At 32.2% G+C, this 21,970-nt stretch overlaps 1 protein-coding gene and 2 long non-coding RNA genes across 9 annotated transcripts in view; 2 read left to right on the top strand and 1 right to left on the bottom strand.

Annotated features, from left to right (window-relative positions):
- Positions 1-21,970, top strand: part of LOC108209999 (transcription factor KUA1) — a 91,955-nt gene that overhangs the window by 7,171 nt on the left and 62,814 nt on the right. The window lies entirely within an intron of this gene.
- LOC108208486 (uncharacterized) lies at positions 7,679-11,932 on the bottom strand. 7 transcript variants are annotated; one of them, XR_010288585.1, is made up of 8 exons: positions 11,874-11,929; positions 11,651-11,719; positions 10,584-10,713; positions 10,303-10,490; positions 9,067-9,200; positions 8,564-8,830; positions 8,244-8,349; positions 7,679-8,161 (listed from the first exon to the last, which is right to left on the bottom strand). It is a non-coding gene; the product is annotated as an uncharacterized LOC108208486 (long non-coding RNA). The 7 variants fall into 7 exon arrangements; XR_010288586.1 differs by lacking the exon at positions 11,651-11,719 and having other exon boundaries at positions 11,874-11,932; XR_001804313.2 differs by having other exon boundaries at positions 11,651-11,927.
- On the top strand, positions 15,085-16,829 carry LOC108210253 (uncharacterized). Its single transcript, XR_001804821.2, has 5 exons — positions 15,085-15,387; positions 15,872-15,963; positions 16,076-16,142; positions 16,236-16,412; positions 16,527-16,829. It is a non-coding gene; the product is annotated as an uncharacterized LOC108210253 (long non-coding RNA).

The following is a 21,970-nucleotide window of genomic DNA, read 5'->3' as shown; positions in this document are numbered from 1 at the left end:
CGGGTGGAGTCTTTAGGGGGTCACAGATATTTTGTGTCAATGATTGATGATTTCTCAAGAATGGCTTGGGTGTTTATCATAAAGCATAAAAGTGAAGCCTTTAATATTTTCAAGCAGTGGAAGGCGCTAGTGGAGAATCAAACAGGGAAGAAGATTAAGAGGCTGCGAACTGATAATGGCTTGGAATTTTGCTCGTCCGAGTTTAATGAATTCTGCAAGAATGAGGGGATTTCTAGGCATCATACAGTCAGGAATACACCACAACAGAATGGTGTAGCGGAGCGTATGAATCAGACACTTCTGGAGAGAGCTAGGTGTATGCTCTCTAATGCTGGACTAACTAGAAGATTCTGGGCAGAAGCGGTTTAGTATAGCGTGTTATCTGATTAATCGGGGACCTCACACGGGTATTAATCTCAAAACTCCTTTTGAGAAATGGTCTGGTAAGCCTGTTGATTACTCCGATTTAAGAATTTTTGGTTGTACCGTTTTATTATCATGTAAATGAGAGTAAATTGGAGCCACGAGCTAAAAAGGGAGTATTTGTAGGCTACGGTGATGGGGTTAAAGGTTATAGAATTTGGTCTCCATCTGAAAATAGGGTTATACTGAGTAGAAATGTCGTCTTTGATGAAAAATCTATGTTTAACTCTACTGTGAAGTCTACTGTTGTTTCAGAAAGTGGTGGTGTTGAGAAACAGGTGGAGCAGGTAATCACTCATGATGAGAGTGAACCACAACAAGAAGTTCAACAACCATATTCAGAATCAGAATCATCAGTTTAATCATTACCAGTAGTAAATCAGCATAGTTTGGCTCTTGATCGATCGAGGAGATCCAATTATGGGGTGCCTCCAAAGAAATATGGTTTTGAAGATATGGTGGCCTATGCACTACAGGTTGCTGAGGAGGTGGATCCTAACTCTAATGAGCCATCCACCTACAAAGAAGCAGTTACATGTACTGAGTCTGCCAAATGGTTTGCTGCAATGGGAGATGAAATGGAGTCACTTAATAAAAATCAGACTTGGGAATTAGTCAAGCGGCCTCGAGACAGAAAGATTGTTACTTGTAAATGGGTCTACAAGAAGAAGGAAGGAGAAACATCTGTTGAAGGGGTCAAGTATAAAGCTCGATTAGTAGCCAGAGGGTTCACTCAGAAAGAGGGAGTGGACTACAATGAGATTTTTTCGCCAGTGGTCAGGCACAGTTCCATTGGTGCTACTAGCAATAGTTGCACATCAGAATCTGGAGCTTGAACAACTAGATGTGAAGACAGCTTTTCTGCATGGAGAGTTGGAAGAGGAGATATACATGACTCAGCCAGATGGTTTTCAGGTCCCTGGTAAGGAAGACTATGTTTGCAAGTTATTGAAGTCCTTGTATGGACTAAAGCAGTCTCTGAGGCAATGGTACAAAAAATTCGACAGCTATATGATAAGTATTGGCTACACCAGGAGTCCGTATGATTGTTGTGTTTATTATAGTAAAGCAGCAAATGGTTCTTTGATTTATCTGGTCCTGTATGTAGATGATATGTTGATAGCTGCAGAGAACAAGTCTGATGTTCAGAAGTTGAAAGGTCTCCTTAGTGATGAGTTTGAAATGAAAGATTTGGGTGCGGCTCGGAAAATTCTGGGAATGGAGATTTATAGGGATAGAAGTAAAGGAAAACTCTTCTTGTCACAGAAGGGATACATTCAGAAGATTTTGTCAAGATTTGCATGTCTACCGCAAAGCCCATAGATACCCCTAGTGCTGCAAATGCACATCTGTCTGTTGCTTTTGCACCTAAGTCTGCTGAGGAAAAGGAGTACATGTCTTGAGTTCCTTATGCTAGTGCAGTAGGAAGCTTGATGTATGCAATGGTCTGTACTAGACCTGATCTTGCACAGTCTGTCAGTGTTGTTAGTAGGTTTATGGGTGAACCAGGCAAGGAGCATTGGCAAGCTGTGAAGAGGATTTTTCGGTACTTAAAAGGTACGTCTGATGTTGGTCTCATTTATGGAGGTGATACAGTGATAGAATATATTTTTATATATATTCTATATGATTTTATTCTCATATTTAATTATATTTTGCACTGATTTGGACATTTATTTAATATATTTTCATGTTTTATTGTAGGGAATAAAGAATTCCAAGTTGAGAAGGATTTGAAGATAAATTAGCTATTTTGTAGCTAAATTCTAAAGAAATTCGGATTTATTGGGTTCTACCCGATTTCTGCACTGTTTGGGCCATAAGTTGAGTTCTGGATGTCGGATTTGGACGTTCTTACAGCCCACGCGAAGCTTGAGAAATTTTCTTTAATTGAGAGACAGCCCAAGAAGCAAAGTTTAACTGAAAAGGCCATAAACTGCTGTGCAAAGTCAGTTACGAATCTGGGGAGAGAATCCTACTTAGTTTTGGAATTTATTTGTATATTAGTTTTAAATATTAAAAATACTTTATTATGAGAGAGAGAGTTAGTTTTTATCAGGGTATACTATTAGAATAGAATTAGGGTTAGGTAGAGAGACTTATGAAGAAACCATGGCTTTCATGGATGTGACACTTTGAATGTTAAAGGTTTTCTTCTAGTTTTCTTCTCTTTTCTTGTTAGTTTTATTATGCCTTTTGATTGTCTGGGTTGTTTTACTTGTTTAGTTAGGTACGAGTAGTGTGTTCTAGGGCTTAAAGGGAAGCCATGTTTGCACTATGATCTTGGCATGATTTTACAGTGATTTGTTTGATTGGTTAATTCTAATTGATATGTTTCAATATTGATTTGTGTAATCGGCCGATATCATGAATTAATTCTATGCGAATAGGAGTATGATCGAGAGATATACTACTAGAGTCACACATACGATTAGCATAATTGAATTTGAGTGCGAGAGCATCATTGGATTTATGAAAGCGTTAATACTCGAGAGAGATTAACATTGCTTTAATTGCCCGATTAATTGAATTACTAAAAGTGGTTATACGTGTAATCATGTTTCGAGAGTGTTGATACTTGAGAGAGGTTAACAAACTCTAGTTGCATGATCACTTTAATTGCTTTAGCTTAGAGCCAATTAATGTGTAAGCATGGTGGACCTGATTGCCTTGGACTTTTATTATATTAATTTAGTGTCTTTTTAGTTAGTATTAATTTAGTTAGTTAAAATATCTTTTATAATCGTTTGCTCTTGAAACAATCAACTGTAACTGAATAAAAATTGATAGCATCTGTCTTCTTGAGGATACGACCCGCATTTGCCAGTCTGCACTACAACAGATACCGTGCGCTTGCGGTTAGTTATAAAATAACACATCATACAGAGTGTTTGGTGACAGGGTTCTCAGACTCTGACTACGCTGGAGATGTTGATAGTAGAAGATCTATGATTGCTTATGCTTTCACTCTGGGTGGTTCAATTGTCAGTTGGAAATCTACCCTGCAACCTACAGTGACTTTGTCTACTACGGAGGCAGAATACATGGCATTGACATAGGCAGCAAAAGAAGGAATCTGGTTGAAAGGATTGGTCAGTGATTTGGGTCTACATCATGATCAGGTTACTGTATATTGTGATAGTCTAAGTGCAATCTGTTTAGCTAAGGATCAAGTCCATCATGAGAGGACTAAGCACATAGACGTAAGATATCATTTTCTGAGAAGTGAGAAGAGAATCAAGGTAAGCAAAGTGGGTACTGCTGATAACCCAGCTGATATGCTTACAAAGCCGGTTCCACATAGCAAGTTTCAACATTGTTTGAACTTGCTAAATGTTCGGAGTTGTTGATTCAAAATCTGGGCAGAAGAGTTTTTTCTGGTACATCTGGTATTATTATGGTGCATCTGGTACATCCGTTTTTGTGAGAGGATTCAAGTCAAGGTGGAGATTTGTTAAATATGCATTGAATCGGTTTTGGGCCTATTTTCTGGGCTTTTCTGTAGCCTGTTTTCTGGGCTTTTCTGTAACCCTGGGAGTAGTATATAAACTCTCTAGGTCATACTTTCTGGGTCATAACCTAAAAAAAACGTATGCTGCATCTGTATCCTCAAGATCAATAAAACTTTTCTCTTCTGCCTATTTGTGTTCTTCCTTTACGTTTATTATAATCTTTCTTACTTCCGTTATAACAGCCTATATCCTTGAAGCTTTTGGATTGTACTTTATATATCATATGTATACTTGTGTAGTCTATATCTTATATTTTATCTATTCTCTATTAGTTATAGCACATCAGAACATGCCCACTAAATTAGCTAAAACCTCCTTTTTATAAAATATGAGCAACTTATTCGATTAATATGATATCAAATCTTAATTTAGATATAGTGTCAGAATTTGTCAAGTTTTCTTTTTAGTTTAAAAATACCGATAAAAAATTTCTATGACTTGAAGTTTTAGATAAACTAATTTCTAACATATATAATATAAATTTTAGTATAAAGTGCAATTCTTTTTTTTTTTTTTGCTTATCAAGAAAAAAGAACTTCAATTTCCGTTTTGTTAAATAAGTACAAATTGTTATTTATTAAGATATTTTTGATCTTTTTAACTAATAATTTATCTTATATCTTTATATCTTTAGAATCTCACAATCAAATATATATATAAAGGGTTACTCGAGTGAGAACTTCTTAAAATGAGAACCGTGAGAATTTTCATAATTTATCATATTTTGGCTAATCTAAACATCAAACTAGTGGGACCCAATATAAAAAATGTATATAAAACTAGTCTCTCTCTAGCTAGCTTAGTCAAAAAAAAAATTCAAATAAAAAAGTCCACTACCACGTCATCAGTGATTTTTTTTTTTTGACTAGTTAGGTGGAGACCTTAATGATATACATTTTTTGTGAAGGTGCCCCTGGAGGGGCCTTTCATATAAATGAGATATCAATAAATTAAAAAAGTTCTCACGGTTCTCATTTTAAGAAAGTTATATATATATATATATATATATATATATATATATATATATATGGGTAGCACTCCATAGCATACCCTCTTATATGGAGTTACGTAGCACACCATTATAAATATATACATAATATATATTCTATTATATTTTTTATGAAATATAATTGCAAATTTTGATTATTAAACCGAAAACAAAATTATACAATTTTTTTATTCCAAAGATCATCTAAAATTATGCAATATCTCAACATGATTTTATAACAGAATAATAATCATCCAGAATTATTCTGTTGTAGAATCAGTTTCGAAAATATACTTTTTTTAATCAAATTTTAAGTATTAAATTACTTAAAATAGATTTATTTTATAGTATTTCTATATTAGAATCACGTTTTATATGTATTCTATAACAGAATTTATAATAAAATTGATGATTTATAGTGGCGCACTATGTAACTCCATATAAGGATCCCTATCTGGAATGTTGGCCTATATATATACATATATATATATATACATATATATGTATATATATATATATATGTATATATATATATATATGTATATATGTATATATGTATATATATCTATATATATATATGTATATATATGTATATATATATTATTTATACACCATATAGGATATTCATATTCAATTATTTATTATATATATATAGATAGATATATAGCATTTGTTATTTAATTTTTTAATGAATGTAATATTATAATCTCAATATCAATAGATTAGGTTAAAGGAATAATGGATTCTATTTAAGACAAATATTTCATCAGTAATATATTATATAAAATATGTTATTAAATGAAATGAGGAAATGTTTTTAAATAAAATTAATTTAAATTTTTTTGATCTACTGTCTTCTATCTCATAATTCATGACATCATGTATATGCATATTTTCTATAAATTTATTGTAATTGATAAATTGAATGATGGGTAATAATGAAAATCATTATTGTTTAAGCTTATATTGTTCTAAACTAAACAAATAGAATCCCATCTAATAATCCTAATTCTGAAAAAAAAAATACTTAATTATCCTAGTTTAGACAGGTTTATAAATTTTAAATATTTTTTAATGATATCCGGTTGAGACTCGAATCCGATCCGAAACCCAAAAAAACCCGACAGATTGGATTTGGATTCTACACTTTAATATCCAAACCCGAACCCGATCCGACCCGAAATATAGCAGATTCGATATGGATTTCTTGAAACCCGACCCGATCCGATCGGATTATCATCCCTACCGAGTATATGTATAAACCCGATAGCCAATACCCAACGCAGGGATTTATGGCCGTATTAGGTGAACCTATCAAATATGGGCCTTGCCCTGGGCCTGGGCTGACAACATTTATTTTGTCTAATTTAATTTATAATAAAAATAATTTATCCAACGTTTTATCTCAATATTTTCAAAATACATCTGAAAATTCGAGTTTTGTATCTGACCAAGCCGGGCTTTTATCCGGATCGGACCAGATTTTTCTCTGAAATCGATCACAAAATTCGAGTTTTTATTGGATCGGGTCATGCTAGATTTATTAAATTAATATATTAAATATAATAATAATTATAATTACGTCAATAGAATTATTTATACATTTTGCTTGGGCATTTGAATTGTGCTTCATTCTTCAATAAATATTTTGCTATTTTGTTTTTTGTTTTTATACATTTACATATGTAAAAAGTGAATAGAGGAGGTTCTGATGCAAGTCACAATGTAACACCAAAAAAACACAAAAACATATTACAGATGAAGTTGTTGGAACCGTTAATATAAGATCATGTGACGGTCAATCGAGATTTCAAAGTAATTATTTTTTAATTTTGTATTAGACCGGCAGAGATTCGGGTTTACCCTTGTGCGACCTTCCATATTTTTACCTATTATTATGGACGCCAAAGATAAATGTTTTACACACTAGTAATCCACCTTCAAGGTGACTTGACTTTTAAACGATATCAATTAAAACAAACCTAATTTATAAACAATGTAATTATAGTATATATCTTACAATTATTAAATACTATACCCTAAACCTAAATAATAACCCTAAAACTGAATTAATTAAGGTCACCTTAATTAAATATTTTTATAAATAAACCTAATTAAATTATATCTTACAATTATTAAATAATATATACTACACCTTCAAGTCATTAATAAAGTATAAAACATTGTTACCTATTTCTTTTTAATAGGTCCAATATTACACTAGTACAGAATAGGCTTTTAGCGTCGGTCAAATTAGGCATTTAGCGTCGGCAATCCAGCGTAGCATATGAACGCGACACTATAGATATGTACTTCTTGCGTCGGTTAAAAAGCCGACACTTAAAGTCTACTAGCCACGGTTAAACTGTGACGCAAAAGAATTGTTAACCGACGCTAAAGGGTTGACCTATAGCGTCGGGTTGTAAAACACCGACGCTAAAGGGTTGCCCTATAGCGTCGGGTTGGTAGAATGCCGTAGCTTAAAGTTCGCATAAAATATATATATATGCGTCGCCAGTCAAATATCCGACGCTAAAGGTAGCCCTATTGCGTTGGATGGTCAAAATGCCGTAGCTTAAAGTTATACTTTAGTGTCGGTTGTATTTTACAAAATGCCGACGCTAAAGAGTTTTTTTTATTTAAATATATATATTATTCAGCTGCTGATCATTATCAATATATTATATTACATATATATTAACATGTTATTCCTCTAATCATGTAAAGGAATCTAACAAGAAATACCCAAAATTAATAACACTAAATTAAACTTTATTAAGAATCATATTAAAATCAAAATGTACATCAAAACCATATATATTACACCCATAATTCTTCTTTTGAAAGTACATGTCAACAATAAAAAAATCTAGGAACTGAATGCACAAATTAATCAGTTTTTACCCGGTACTAAAAAACTTAATTTACAATAATATCTCGGGCAATGAACCACATCTTAATAAAAATTTCTACTCACAGCTTTTTTTGTATTGGAACCTCATTCCAATAAGATTGATGATATCTTCCCGGGCCTCTCCCTCTTACACCCTTAGGTGCATTGTTTTGGTTCTTGGGTGTCCGGGTTCTTGGGAGTACTGTTCTGCAGCCGACTGTTCTGATTGTTGGGCACATTGTTCCAACTGTCATTGTTAAACATTTTAGGCCTGTTATCTCGTGCATAACTACGTTTTTCTCCTTGAACTTTTCCTGGGCTCCGATACGTCCTCTAGATGCCTTCCTGCCTTGTAAAAATACAAACATCTTAGAACATCATAAAAAATATCTTCTAAATTGAGAATGAAGACACTAACACCATCCACCTCTTCACGGCGCCTTTCTTGAGTAGTTATCTCCTCGAAGAACTTGTCATGTCCCCATTTTCTGTCATCCCTTGATTCCCACAAATTTCTTCCACCAAGGTTCCGCCTGACATGTTTATGTAATAAATCAGAAACCAGTCCAAAAGTAACTGTATATGTAATTGTAAAAAAGTGACATAAATACAACCATATTGCATAAATGACCTATAATCGTACACAAAAACTTTTCAATTATATAATTATAAGTAAAGAAAAATATGGACAAATTATGACATCCTCAAATGTAATAGATGCAGAATATCACAGAAATAATTAAATACCAAAAAATCTGTATTGTAGTTGGGATGTAAATGTCTGGTGGAAAGATGTCAGGAATAGCATAGACCTCTGTAGCAAGGATTCTTCACTCAGATGGTGAACCTCGTATCCCAAGTGCAGGGGTGTTGCGAGAGTGGGCACATATCAACGTTTTTTAGCTGTAGGTTTCGCTGAAGTGTGTGGGATCACTAACTACCAGCCAACTTTTTCTGTCACCCAAGCCAAAGTGCTAACAAAACCAGCAATACTGTTAAAAATCCCAACCCAATCTGCATCAAAATCACAAACCTTAGAATTAGCAATCAGTTTGTAGGAAACAAGTAAAAGAAAACTGAAAATGCCATGTTTGTAGGATCCTCCATCCTATCTAGGCTATTATATTCCAGAACTTCCTGATTTTGATTCTTTACCTTACCAGGTAAGAGACCGTGTCACATTGCCACTGTTCTTATATACAATAATATCTGCACAAGTTATATGAATTCACTTTAGTCCAGAGTTGAACCTTTACTATTCTCTGGAGAATGGCAGGCTTCATTGCGAAGTATAGGAGTACTTATGCAATGCTAGAAGCCTAGAATAGTAACAAGACATGCATGAATCTCTTGTAAAGTTGAGTGCAGAGAAACCCCAGAGTGCCTGTAATATGAAAGTGGTAAGATCAGGGAAAGGACATAGATGCTGCATTTTTTTATTGATTTTAACCATGGGAGTAGTTCATGAGCAACGGAAGTATATTATCTTACTGATCTATTTACAACTTAAAGCTACTGATCTATTTACAACTTAAAGCTTTTGGTTATCAGTTTATTTACAACTTAATAATTTTCATGATTTTAATCTATTCTTTAATACTAAATAATTTATTATTATTTGGGAAATTTAATGTACAATAGTGTACTATTAACACTAAAAGTTAGAAATTAAATAATTATAAAAAAGAGTTAGAAATCAAATGAATTCAAACAAAATGAATTTATATAAAAACACATATAACGTTCAATATCTCATTTTATGATAACCGTGACCTTTTTTTTTGACACAACGTTACGTGAGCACAAAAAATATATACAACTTACTATATTTATTTGTTTTTATAAAAACACAACGATCATATATAAATTATTATTTATATCACAATCTTTTACCAGATCTATATATTAATTTTCAATTTATATACATAACATTATATTTTTGGGGGCCTCAAAAGTTTGGGGGCCTTAGGCGGTCGCCTAAATGGCCTATATGGTAGAGCCGGCCCTGTCATCAGCATATGAAGGCTGTATCACCAGCTATCACGTACTGAGTTTATATTTACCCAGACTCTAAACTTTGGGACATCAGATATTGCATGGTGTTTCTAAAGCAAGATAATATTATTATACTCAAAGATGTATTCTCACTTAAATCTGACTAACAAAAGAGCCTATTTTTCTTAGAAGAATAAAACACATTAGGCCTTTTCAGATACATTAAATTAGTCAATAGTCTATAAACTATCACATTCCCTAGCAGAACCAAACCAAGCCCTAATGAAAGTTCAGCAGAACACTCAAATTTAACATAAAAACTACCAAGAATATAGCATATTTAAACATAATTAATCATATATCAACTCAAAAAAAAAGAAGCAAGAACTATCAAAATGTCAATAATCAGGATCATAAGTAGTTTAGCAGAGTTCGATAAATCTTGCAAATGACGGCCAGAGTGTTTTTTACTGGAATAAGGGCAAACACACCTAATACATGCTCATTTGGCCAGAGTGTACGCTACAGGCAAATTAAGTAGTTTGACAGAGCACTCCTTATTAGTGCATTTTCACATAGTGAGAGAATGAGAGAGTTGACCAGAACAGTAGAGCAGACCACAGGATCATAGAGATTATAAGTTGAACGAAATCCAGGGCTGCACTTCCCATCTCCAAACCTAAGCAATCAAGAAAGTGAGAGAGATGAGATGCAAGAGAAATATTATAACATTTGTTTACAAATAAATGATAGAAAAAAATTGAATTTTTACTCTCTGCTGTCAAGGTTACATGATGTCGAGTTCACTATTTATTTGTAAGAGTCTTTCTCAGCCCACCTTCCCCCCCAAACAATTGTTCTTCCAGTATCCACCACATTCTTCACAGCCCGCATGACAATAGCTGCTAACAAAATCAGCAATAATGTTAAAAATCCCAATCTAATCTGCATCAAAATCACAAACCTTAAAATTAGAAATCTGCATGCGAAAGGCTAACAATCTATTACTTTTAAGTTATTATGTGCCAAAATGGCACAAAAGGCATAACGATGTGGGCACAGTTTCACAGAGAGAATTGTTTGAAACAAACTAAGTAGAGAATTCAAATGTCCATCTAAATCTCTGTCTGAAGTAGGTGAATTATGCTCAACAATGTTCGGAGTACAGAGTAGCTATTACCCTGCCCTTTATTAGCAAAGTGAAAACCCATTATAGTAAACACAATTGGAGTGTACTTTATAATAGGTTTTGAGAGGAGGTTTCTTTTTGATTAAATTTGGATCAGCATCATAAATTATTATATAAAGCTCTTGGCCCAAGTACCAGTTTTTCAATTTTTGAGACCTTAAATTCTACATGCCTTGATTGTCGAGATATATTGCACTCCATCCTCCTGGGTAGACCTGCTCGATAAAATTGGTCCGCAACTCTTGAGCTCTGGTAATTAAATAACTGGGCTCTGGTAATTGTTTAAAACTTATTTTGATCTGTATACCAAAATATAAACCTATATACATTAATTTTCATCTAGTGTTTTATGCTAAAATGAAAACACATAAGAAACAGAAAGATATACCTCTTATTCTCTCATTGTATTAGCTCATACTGCTTATTGCTTAAATACTTAATGGCTTGAGTCCAAAAACACTTTTGTTTCTTTTACATTGCACTTCCTACTATCAGATAAATCCAGCTAAAGCTTCTACAATGATGTCAAACATATCAAAATGTAACTACTATCTTCTCTAATCAAGCATAAAAGTAGGTAGCATCATCGAATCATTCAGAATGCACAAAGAGGGAACCATATAACATAAGAAGAGCAGAGGAGAAAAAACCTCAAAGTGACCAACACCAATAGATACTCCACCCTATGATGACACCAATATTCCTCTCTTGTGATAGCACTTTCAAACACAAACCAAATAATATGACAATCCCTTGTGATAAATCCAAATCCACTCAATTGTGTTCTATAACCCCACATATGAAGTAAATGTATAGTCGATAGCTCTCAGGTCACAACCGAGTAAATTAACAAAAAGAACACTAAATACATACCAGGAATTAAGAATTTGACGAGGAACCCTAGTTTTGCAGCAGACCCAGCAAATTCATACTGTTGAGTTATTCAGTTATTATAGGACCACGTAGTTAGTATAATTCCTATTTATTAGGTGTTAGTTTATTGTTTTTAAGCATTATCCATTATCTGTACCACTATGTTTAGTGGGGCTGTTTCTTCTGCATTCTGTTTTGTAATGGCAATATATAAGCCAAGTCCAGTTATTCAATAAAGTGTGATTCATCCATCAAACATTTGGTTACATCTCTACAAATTGGTAAGTGTTTATGTGGATGATTTGATATATACTGGTGATGATGAAGACATGATAATGATTTCAAAAGCTCTATGTTAAGGGAATTTGATATGTCTGATTTGGGAGGCATGAGGTTTTTTCTTGGTATAGAGGTCTTGCAAAGTTCTGCTGGGATATATATATGTGTCAAAGAAGATATGCATTAGATGTTCTAAAGCGTTTCAACATGGAGAATAGTAATGCGGTCAGTAGTCCGATTGTTCCAGGATCAAAGTTGCATAAAGATGAGAAAGGAGTTAAAGTAGATGAGACGTATTTCAAGCAAATAGTTGGTAGTCTTATGTACATCACCAACACTAGGCCTGACATGATGTTTGTTGTAAGTTTAATCAGTCGCTACATGTCTAGGCCTACAGAATTACATCTGCAAGCTGCTAAAAGAGCTCTTAGGTACTTGAAAGGGACTGCGAACTTTGGAATATTTTATAAAAGGGATGAAGCTGGAGAGTTTTTATTTTATAAAAGGGATAAAGCTGAGGAGCTTTTCGGATTCACAGATAGTGATTATGCCGGGGATGTTGATGATCGCAAAAGCACATCTGGATATGTTTTTTTAATGAACTCAGGAGCTGTTTCATGGTCTTCAAGGAAGCAACCAATAGTCACATTGTCAACTACTGAAGCCGAATTTGTGGCAGCGGCTAGTTGTGCTTGTCAGGCTATATGGATGAGAAGAATTCTAGAGAAGTTGGGGCACAAGTACAAGGGAAGCACAACAATCATGTGTGACAGCAGCTCAGCCATCAAACTCTCTAAAAATCCAGTCATGCACGGGAGAAGCAAACACATAGATGTGAGGTTTCATTTTCTGCGAGATTTAGTCAAAGATGGAGTGATCAAAATGGAATTTTGTGGTACAAGAGATCAAGTTGCTGATGTGATGACAAAGCCTTTGAAGTTGGAAGATTTTCTGAGATTGCGGAAAATGCTAGGAGTGTCCGAGGTTCCACATAAACTAAATACTTAGTATTCACTGCAAGTGTTTAGTTTAAGGGAGGGATTGTTGAGTTATTCAGTTATTATAGGACCACGTAGTTAGTATAATTCCTATTTATTAGGTGTTAGTTTCTTGTTTTTAAGCATTATCCATTATCTGTACCACTATGTTTAGTGGGGCTGTTTCTTCTGCATTCTGTTTTGTAATGGCAATATACACTACAAGAGAAAGCGTTTTTACCAACGGAAATTGCTAACGAAAATTAGTCTGTTGGTAGTTCCCAACGGATCTGTAACGATTTGACTAATCAATGCTCTGCCAACCAATTCGCAATGAAATACCTACGCTTATTTACCAACGAGACGTTCCGTTAGGATATATAGCCACACAATGGAATAGTAACAAAAGACCAAGGAATTAGCAACAGACTAGCGACCAAAGCATCTGTTGTTAGGTTCATTGATATTCCGTCGATAAATACTAACAGTTCCGTTAGTAATTGGTTATTAGTTTTAGATGACAATTAATACACGCTGCACGCGGATATTATGCTAGTCTCCTAGTTGACATGTGTGTAATGCTGAAGCCCAATGGGCTTTAGTTGATTAAATTGATATGGGTAGTAGAAAAAGTCCAATAATATAATGGAGTTTGATATGTATTTTAATATTAAGTAATTTTCGTGAATTTATATATGTAACACAATTGTTAATAGGCTCATTCTTAATTAGAAATTTTATATTACGTTCTTAACTAGAAATATTACATGTAAATTTTTTTTAAAAAAATTCGCTTTTTATTTAGTATGTGGATTTTGTAGTCAAATACGAGGTCAATTTACTTAGCCTTTGATCAAATACCTACCAGAAACACAAAACTATTTTTTAAACATTTATTTTCGACGTTCCAACTGTATAGATATTATTGTAATGTGATAATACAAATTAAAAACATTTAAGAAATAGCCTTTTATTTGTTGTGGATTTTGTAGTCAAATGCAATTAAATTACTTAGCGTTTAATGAAAATCTTACCCGAAACATAAAACTATTTTTAAGAAAATTATTTTGGACGATCCAACCGTACCGATGTTATTATAACATGTTAATATTGATTAAAATAAATTTTAAAAAATATGTCTTTTATTTGGTGTGTGGAGTTTGTAGTCAAATACGGTCAAATTACTTAGCCTTTAATCGAATATTACCCGAAACATGAAACTGTTCTTTTATAAATCATTTTGAATGATCCAACTGTACGGATGTTATTGTAACGTGATAATATTGCTTAATTTTTTTTTTTTAAAAATTACCCTTTTATTTGGTGTCCGGATTTTGTAGTGCAATGTGGTCAAATTATGTAGACTTTAATCGAATACTTTCTCGAAACATGAAACTATTTTTTTAATAATAATTTTGGTCAACGGTACGGATGTTATTCTAATGTGATAACATTGATTAATATTTTCTTAGAAAAAATATTAGCCTTCTATTTGTTGTGTGGATTTTGTAGTCAAATGTGGTCAAGTTGCTTAGTCTTAATTCGAATACTTACCTCAAATATGAAATTATTTTTCTAAAAATTATTTTAGACGATCCAACCATACAATTGTTATTGTAACGTGATAATATTGATTATTTTTTAAAAAATAAAATTAGCCTTTAATTTGGTGTATGGATTTTGTAGTCAAACGTGGCTTAATTACTTAGTCTTTAATGGAATACTTATGACAAATATGAAATTAATTTTTTTTAAAAATGATCTTTTATTTGATGTGTGGATTTTATTTTAATATAATATATTACTAAATCTAATAATTTTACATATAAATATGAATACTATTTTATGATAATTCTAAGTTATTTAAAATATTATAATAATAATTAAACAAAGAAAGTATCACTTTCTTTCCGTGAAAACATGAGCGGCAAAATTCCCACCAAAAACAAAAGTAGTACAGTATTTACTTTTATCCCGAAAACACAATTCACTCCCTCCTACTTTCTCTCTCTCTCTCCTCTCTACTATGTCGATCTGACCTGCCTCTCGGCTCTCACCTCTCCCGTCTCTACTCTAACATCTCCACTATGCGTTTTCACATCTCAGATAACTGAATAATCAGAATAGGGTTCATGGGTTTTCTACTAATTGTTACTATGTTGGACTATTGCCATCTAATTTTATTATTTCTACTGATTGGGTTTAATGTCTTTGTTTTGCAGGTGATTAGGGTTTTTCAATTGGGGCTTTCAATCAAGGTAAAGCATGTCACTGTGATTCCAATTTTAATTGATGTTGATTTGGTTTACATTCATGTATTCTTTGTGGATTATTTAGATTTTGTTTTATGTGGAGAGAGAGACGGGAACAGAGAGGGAAAGAGGGTGTGGGTTATAGCTAGGGAGAGAACTGAGAGATGGAGAGAAGAAAGAATAGATAAATTGAGAGATGGACAAAGGAAGAAAGAGTTACAGAGATAGAGAGAGGGGAAGATAGAAAAAGAGTTAATTGGGTCTGAATTTGTTGTTGAAAACAAATCTCTTAATTTAAGATTTGTTGAAAAAGTAATAGGCTTAAGGCTGCTGAGATAGCATTCTAGGTTTCACTACATTCTTACATTCTAGGTAGCCACATATATGATTATCTAAGTTTTAATTTATTCATGAGTGGATGACAAGTACCAATACATGTGTGAAAAAAAACACAAGATCCATGACTGGATTTGTCTTGACCCGCTTGTAGGATTCTGGCAAATAACACCCTCTAATGAGTTCTGAACATATGGACCTCTCAAGCAGGACTTAACCTCTCATGCCGGCCCCGTGAATCTTGTTGTATGTAACTAGTTACTCAAATTGCTTCCACATATCTATCAATGATCGCTTCCAACTTAAACTCTAATGATTTTTTATTATTTTTCGTATATTTGATTAACAATAAGTCCAGAAATGGATATTATGATTACATGTAGAAATAGCAGAATCCTTACTTTTTGCTCAGGTGGGCACCTGAGGTAAAGCCTATTAATTTGAAATAATTTAATAGCTAAAACTTGTTCTAGTTTTCATGTGGATTTTCATGTGGACATGCGTATGTGTTTTCTCAGGATTTACTTGTACTTGCCTAGATTCTGAATTAGCGGGATGAAAAAAATTATTGCATCTGCTTGCTTTGGAAAGAGTCTAGTTTATCAAGTACAGTTGTGTTGGCGAGTACTCGAGAGAGCAATGATTTGTACAAGGAAAAGATGTAGAATGGTGTTATAAAGCTCCGTGATCAGCAGGTTTGTAAGTTGTAGATGTAACCAATTGATTTGTGATGGAAATTGCTCTTTAAAATGGCTTTAAACAATTGTCTGCTTGTTTACCATTCTTAAACAATTGTCATTAACTCTTAGGCTGAAGGGTAATTGTGCTCCTGTGTATGGTCAAATGAATGAACCACCTGGTTCTGATGCTCTGGTTGGATTTACTAAGCTAGCAGTAGCTGAGCACTTCCGAGATGCTGAGGGGCAAGATGTCCTTTTATTAGTTGACAACGATAAGCTGCTCAATCTGGACATCAAATACAAGCTCAATCTGGGCAGCATCTTTTTGAATATCCACATTTTGAATATGTATTAAATAATGAAATTTTAGAATCATTATAAATTTGTTGTTTCTATTTCTTTATTTTTCACAAAAATATCTTAAGATGTATAGCTCTTGGAAAAAATATATTTGTGTTGTTTATACTAGAAATAATTTAAATTCTCTTGGTAAAGTGATGAGAATTTTGTAGTAATATGGTTGGAAAAGTTATAGTAACATGTCTATTAGCATTTCTTTTACTAAATGTACCAATAGAATTTCTTTAGCACCTCTGTTATTAAATTGTTATCAAATGTACCAACAGAATTTTTGTTACTAGATGTACCAACAGAATTTTGTTGGGAAAATGTCGTTAACTATACCAACCAAAAATATTCCGTTGGCATGCTCGTTATAACATTGCTGTTGTAAGAAATCAGAAATCTGTTATTAGTGTGTTGGTATTCCGTTAGTAAATTTAGTAACGAATTTGTTCTGTTAGCATGAACTTCCCGACGGGCTATATGCCAACAGATTATTTTCATTATCATTCCGTTGGCAGGGTGATTTGCCAACGGAAATCCCTGTCGTGCCAACAGAAATTTCTGTTATTAAAAATGAATTTTCTTGTAGTGATATAAGCCAAGTCCAGTTATTCAATAAAGTGTGATTCATCCAGCAAACATTTGGTTACATCTCTACACATACAACCCAGGAGAATCCGGAGATGTCCCAACCACTGAATACTCTTCGAGAGAAGTCCCAACCGCCGAATCATCTTCGAACAATTAAGACAGAGTAGAGAATCGAGAGACTGAGAGAGAATAGAGAAAACTGAGCACTGCAATTGAGAGACTGAGCAAAGAATCGAGAGAACTGAGCAATTGATTCCGTGGAGTACTGGCAGCAATTGATTGTGTTTTGGCGAGAGTACTTGCAGCAAATCGAAAGCAATTGATTGTAAGCAAATTGGGTTCGAACTCTAATTCAACCCGAGGGAAGGAGGATTCTATTATCTAGATTTTTAATTTTTAATTTTAACTAAATTTAATTAATATTTATTAAAAAATCTATTGCGTCGGGTAACTGCTAGGCGACGCTAAAGTATATACCTACAGCGTCGCTGTTTTCAGAACCGCCACATAAAATGCAACCTACAGCGTCGGTGTTCCGTAAACCGACGCAAAAAACTACTTTTAAGCGTCAGGGTGTTAATGACTGACGCAAAAAGACAACCTTTAGGTGTCGGTTATCTACAGAACCGAAGAAAATACATTTTACGCGTCGGTTGACGACTGAACCGACACTTAAAATTGTTAAGCGACGGTTTTTAATAAAACCGACGCTAAAGAGCCGTTGCATAAAGCATTTTTTGTACTAGAAATTATTTTTTTTTAAAATTGTTACCAAATTTATCATATTTAATTATTTCAAAGATATATTTCAATTAAAATACATATATTTATTCTAATTTAAATACATAATTTAGGAACTATTATAATACAAATCAATATATATACTTATATAAAGAAGAAGACGAGAGCGTTTATGTGGCATATCTCAGATCGTCTCATTCTATTTTTCGAATTTTTTCAATTTTTTGAATTGAAAGTTATTAAAAACTACAATTACCTAAATTACAACCGACAAGATAAATCAAAATCGAATTCTGTATCTTAGATTAGTATATGAAAAATTATATAATTCTAAAAGGAAGCAATTCTCTATGTTTCATAAAATTATAGCAAGAAAATTCATAATCGAAATTTGAATTAAAAAATATTAAAAACTACAATTACCTATTTAAAACTACAATTACCTAAATTAAAGCTAAAAATATAAGTTAAAATCGAATTCTATATCTTATATTAGTAGATGACAAATTATAAGATTCTACAAGGAAGCAAATCCCTATCTTTTATAAAATTATAGTAGATAAGATAATTCAGAATCGAATTTTTGAATTAAAAAATATTAATAACTACAATTACCTATTAAAAACTACAATGACCTAAATTATAGCTTAAAAGTTAAGTAATCGAATTTTATATCTTATATTAGTAGACGAAAAATTGTATAATTCTACAACGAAACAAATCTCTATCTTTTATAAAAATATATCGGATAAGATAAGTCAAAATCGAATTTTGTATTTTAAATGAGTAGATGGCAAGTCATAAAATTGTATAGGCAAACAAATCTCTATCTGCTAGCTATTTGAAAGCCCAACTAGGCACGGAGACTTGCCCACCAAGTCTCTTAACACCACTGAAGTCGACAAAAAGTATCAATTTCATTACTGATCTCCACGGGGTCTCAAATGGCTCATTAAACTCGTTTACTGGTATCAAAATCATCACTTTCGTTAACTTTTAAATTAAAAGTAACGGAAGTATGGACGGCATGACAGATGGACTGTTGACGTGGCAAGCTAATAAATAAACAGGATTATCCCTTTCTCCAGAGTATGCAGTTTTTTAATTAGATTAATTTTATACTATAGTTATCTAAATAAATGCATGGAACTAAATTTTAAGATCCAAAAAATCAACTTTTATGTTTTTTATTAGATTATAATTATTTTTAAATAATATTGAAATGTTTTCTTTTCTAATTCATATTATTTATGTGAATATTATTGTTGGGAAAAAAAAAATATTCTTATATTTTTACAATCCCGATCACTTCGAACTAGTAAAATATTACAGTAGTCCACTTGAGATAAAAATTAAACTATGTTTAGTTGGAAAAAGATCAAACTTTTTTTTATATCACCAACTCTTTTTTTAATTTTAAGAAAACTATAGAGACAGAACATAAAAAATTACTTTTCAATTTTTAACACTTCTATTTTCTTTGGAGTTTCTTGTACCAAACAAAGACATGAAAAAAAATATATGTAAAATATAGTTTCATGCATTTATTTAGATAATTATATCCTAAAATTAATCTAATTAATAGATTGCATACTGTTGGAGAAAAGGATAACGTTGTTTATCTATTAGCTTGCCACGTCAACAGCCAGCCTGTGTTTTAATAAAAACGTTAAGAGCAGTGATGATTTTGATACCAGCAAACGAGTTTGATGAGCCACTTGAGACCCCGTGGAGATCAGTGGTGAAGATGATATCTTTTGTCGACTTCAATAATAAGTTTTATAATTAACCCCCTACTCCCTCTGTCCCAGTCAATTGTATACGTTTCTTTTTCACTGCTCGACACGCTTTTTAAGGCTCTTATAAAACATAGTTCTACAACTTATTTTTGAGATTTTCTTTGTTTGTATAAAAGTATAAATGTTATACTTTTATACAAAAAAAGAAAATCTTAAAAATAATTTACAGAACTATATTATATTGAAGCATTAAAGTCCGTGCCGCGCCCCCGTCCCCCAATGTATACTATTGACCGGGACGGAGGGAGTATAAAATATACATCATTCTTCTCTTTTAGAACTACGCTGGACATAGTTCCAAAAGTCAGAACTTTTACATGTTATTTTTGTCACTGTTTATTTTGTTAAGCCTTTACATATATGTTATTCTTTGAAATTTTATGATTTTAAATGCTTGAAATGATTTTGTGATTTTTGAATGCAACCTTTTGTCCGGAAAGAATAATAATAATAAAAGTAATTTATAGATAATTTATGTCTTATGAATAATTTTTATCAAAAAAAAAAACTAATTACTATTCTCGCTTTAATTCATTTTCCAACTTAAAATCGGTTTCTGCCTTATTACACACATGGACGTTTTTCAACTTAAAATTGGAAACAGCTTAATGTCCCAGCGTAAAACCAGGACAAAAAGGCTCCTAGCCTATAACATGTGCATGCATGACGTGGCCTCGGAAGACAAACCAGGACAAGTAGTATAAAGGTGGCCGAGTTCTGGTTTGTCTTGTGAGGTCGGAAGTAAACATCAGTTTTTCTTGCTTTAAGAAGTGGAATGGAGAAAAAAAAATGAAATTTTGGAATTATTATCCATAATGTAGATTAAATTTCTTTTCATTTCATTCAAATTCATTCACCCCAATCAAAAATAACATAAGAGATGTATTATAAATGATAATTAATCTAAAAAAAATTCGAACCAAAGGAAAATCCCTTGGCTAGACAAATAAAACTTAATTATTTAATCAAGAAATAAAATAATAGACATTAAAATATAACTAAAAATATCATATATAATAACCATCAAAATGATATTTCAAATCTAAATCTTGAGAAAATATATAAAAAGATAACATGTTTTAAATGAAAAAAGGTAACATATTTAATTGAAAAGGGTAATTTCCTGTGATACTTTTACATAGTGTACACAATTGTTTTTTCAAATCTCAATATAGTTCAATGAAAAATACTGGGTAAAATTAAGAAATATTTATAAATATACTAATTTTTTACAAATTATTTACCAAAATACTGTCAGGTTGAATGTTTTTTAAAAATACAATTTCTTTTCAAATTATTTACAAAAGTACGACTTGCAACTTTTACAACCTCATTTGCAACATTAGTTTGCAAAATGAAGTTGTAGAAGTTGCAAATGAAATTTCTCATTTGCAACTGTTGCAAACGAGGTTGCAGAAGTTGCAAACGAAATTTCTCATTTGCAACTGTTGCAATGGGTGTTGCAAACGAGGTTGCAGAAGTTGCAAGTCGTATTTGTTACAGAAGTTGCAAGTTAATTTCTCATTTGCAACTGTAGCAAAATGTTGTTGCAAATGAGGTTGCAAAAGTTGCAAATCGTAATTTTGTAAAAAATTTATAAAAAATGGTATTTTTATAAAATTAAAAGTTTGCAGCAGTATTTTTGTAAAAAAATTTAAGAGGTTAGGCAATTATGAAAAAAACCCTAAAATTAATAAGTAAGGATAATTACATAAATTTACTTTGTACCAAAAAATTGGTACCATAATTTCATTGTTTCGTCAATTATGTAATATACTCATATTATTGTTTGATTGATTTTATAATTTTGAAATACTTAATTGATTTTGTAATTTTCGAATGCAGCATTTTGTCCGCGAAGAGCGAATGATGTTATGGGCCGGTTAATTTTGAAGATTCACTTCATTATTCAGGCTATTTAATTGTAAAACACATTATTTAGTACTTAAATTTAAATAATTAATGTTTGTTATGTTATATTGAAAATAGTCAAAATACAAAAAAACTATCATGTTATGATCATATTTAATAATGAAAAAAGTATTTAATTGTTTTCTAAAAATATTACTATAATGCGTCGTTTCCGTTTTCTAGTTT

The sequence above is a fragment of the Daucus carota genome, chromosome 2 (genome assembly GCF_001625215.2).
Source record: "Daucus carota subsp. sativus chromosome 2, DH1 v3.0, whole genome shotgun sequence".
In the NCBI taxonomy this organism is placed as follows: domain Eukaryota; kingdom Viridiplantae; phylum Streptophyta; class Magnoliopsida; order Apiales; family Apiaceae; genus Daucus; species Daucus carota.
The sequence above is the reverse complement of the archived record's forward strand: the minus strand, read 5'-3'. Positions and strand labels throughout refer to the sequence as shown.